The sequence below is a fragment of the Schistocerca piceifrons genome, unplaced genomic scaffold (assembly GCF_021461385.2).
Source record: "Schistocerca piceifrons isolate TAMUIC-IGC-003096 unplaced genomic scaffold, iqSchPice1.1 HiC_scaffold_2041, whole genome shotgun sequence".
NCBI lineage: Eukaryota > Metazoa > Arthropoda > Insecta > Orthoptera > Acrididae > Schistocerca > Schistocerca piceifrons.
This window is the reverse complement of record NW_025727946.1, coordinates 75,001-77,500: the sequence shown is the minus strand read 5'-3', so window position 1 is coordinate 77,500 and position 2,500 is coordinate 75,001. Positions and strand designations below refer to the sequence as shown.

At 62.8% G+C, this 2,500-nt stretch overlaps 1 pseudogene; it reads right to left on the bottom strand.

Annotated features, from left to right (window-relative positions):
- The window catches only part of LOC124741989, a 7,809-nt pseudogene that overhangs the window by 2,930 nt on the left and 2,379 nt on the right, over nt 1–2,500 (bottom strand).

Below are 2,500 nucleotides of genomic sequence, written 5' to 3'. Positions count from 1 at the left end.
GGTTAACACGCAGCCCCAGCTGGTCGAGGGCTGCTACTGCTGCGTTGATAAGGGACTGCAGGCCCCCCCTCGTGGAGGCGAAGAGCAGGATGTCATCCGCGAAGGCCGCCGCGTTCGTCTGGCGGCCCAACACCTTGACACCTACGTGTGAGGGCAGCTGATCTAGAACATAATCAACAGCGAAATTGAACAGGAGAGGGGACAGAGGATCTCCTTGCCGAACACCTCTTGCTGGCCGCACGGCCGGGGACTCGTCGCCACCCCCCGCAATTACCGTCGTGCTGTCCGCATAGCAGCCCTCGACGTAGTCAATGAATTCGTCCGGCAGACCATGGGCTTTAAGCACAGGACGCAAAGCCGCATGGTCCAACGAATCGAACGCCTTGGACACATCGAGGGATGCCATGAACACAGAACGACAGCGGCGGACGGCGCCGACGAGTATCCGGTCGAGTAGGAAAGTGTTCTCCAGCATCCCATCCCTTGGGATGAAAGCCCGCTGACGTTCGTCCACAGCACACATCTGCATAAGGCGAGTCGCCAGAACCTTATGGAAGGTTCGGGCTAGCACCGAGCAGACGGTGATGGGCCGAAAGTCAGCGGGGGATGCTGGGGCGGCTGTCTTAGGCAGCAAAGAGGTCCTGGCTCGGAGGAGGGAAGGGGGGAGCTTGCGGGTAAGCAGGAAAAGGTTTAGGAGTTTGGTGGTGACCTCCGCTGGAAGGCGGCGCAGCTGCACCGGCGAGAGGCCGTCAGGGCCGGCAACGGAGCCTCTGGGCGGCAGGGCGGCCGCAACCTCTTCTGCAGTGATCGGCCTCCATAGGCGCTCAAAGTCAACAGACTCCGAGCGCGGGAGAAGCCGGTCGGGAATGGAGCCAGCGTTGGAAGGTGGCTCTGTCGTGAAGAGGCTGCGCCAGAAGTCCACCAGCCCAGGGATGTTCGACGGCGGCTGGAGCAGGGTGCCATCCAGGAGACCACGCACGCAGCGCGCGCGATTCTTCCTGAAGGCATCCTGACATCTGGCATATTCCCACCGGCGGCGCTTCCGCTTGGAGAGCGGAGGGCCACCACCAGACCGCTGCTTGGATGGCGGGCGCAACGTCTTGCTCTTCCTTGCTCCTGCTTCCTCAGAGCCGACAGCACGGAGGGCCTCAGGCAGCCCAGCCGCGACCACTGCCAACGGCGTACCCGGCCCCAAACACGCAAGGTCGTCCAGGGCCGAGAAGCGCGCGGCCGACCGCGGCAGGCCGGCGAGGTGCCTCCATATAGCTTCGTCGACTACAGATGTTTGTGGCGGGCGCTCAAGCTCCGGCGGAGAGGGTGGCCCCTCCGGCAGCGACTCCGGGACGGGTGAATGGCGCAGACCATGCTGCGTCTGTTGTTCCCGCCTCAGCTCCTCTACGTATTCCCGCACCATCGTCCTGTGTGCCACCGTCCTCCTCCTGCACTTGATGGCATCCAGGGTACGGTGCGGAAACAGGGGTAGAAGCTCCTGGTTTGCAAAGAGGACTTTGGAGTCACTGGCACAGAGAAGCCTAGCCTCCGCCAGGGCGAGCTCCCGCATTTCTTCTTCCGCCCACCGAGCTCTCTTCCTATCGGTTATAATCTCCGCATTTGCCGCTTCCGGATGGGCGCGGCGGCGGTGTTGTCCGAGCCCGATCTTGCTGCGGAAGGCACGGCTGCAAATGCTGCAGTGGAACCATGGCTCCACGGCCTGCTCTACTTCAGGGAGGGTTGGCAGGCTAGCAGTCGGGACTGTTGGGCCGGGTCCTTCAGCGGAAGGCCCGGTACCCGTGTTTTCTTCTCTTGTTGTCCCAACATTAAGGGTTTTGCGATGGAGGGCTGGTAACCCCCCAAAGCCCCAAGTGCGGACTTCCACTCTGCTTACCAGTCCTATCAAGGACTGGCGTATCGGCGGGCCCACGGGAAGGGGGGAAGCCGCAGGCAAGGAGAGGCTAAGAGGGCATGGCCCATGTATTGCGCTTCACTTGCCCAGTAACTATGAGAGTCATAGTTACTCCCGCCGTTTACCCGCGCTTGCTTGAATTTCTTCACGTTGACATTCAGAGCACTGGGCAGAAATCACATTGCGTCAACACCCGCTAGGGCCATCGCAATGCTTTGTTTTAATTAGACAGTCGGATTCCCCCAGTCCGTGCCAGTTCTGAGTTGATCGTTGAATGGCGGCCGAAGAGAATCCGCGCACCCGCGCGCCCCCGGAGGAGCACGCTAAGGCGGACGCGGCCTCGCAGCAAGGAAGATCCGTGGGAGGCCAAGGCACGGGACCGAGCTCGGATCCTGCACGCAGGTTGAAGCACCGGGGCGCGAACGCCGCGCAGGCGCGCGCATCCTGCACCGCCGGCCAGCACGAGGCCGACCAACGGCGAGAGCAGACCACGCCCGCGCTAAACGCCCGCACTTACCGGCACCCCTACGGCACTCACCTCGCCCAGGCCCGGCACGTTAGCGCTGACCCACTTCCCGACCAAGCCCGACACGCCCC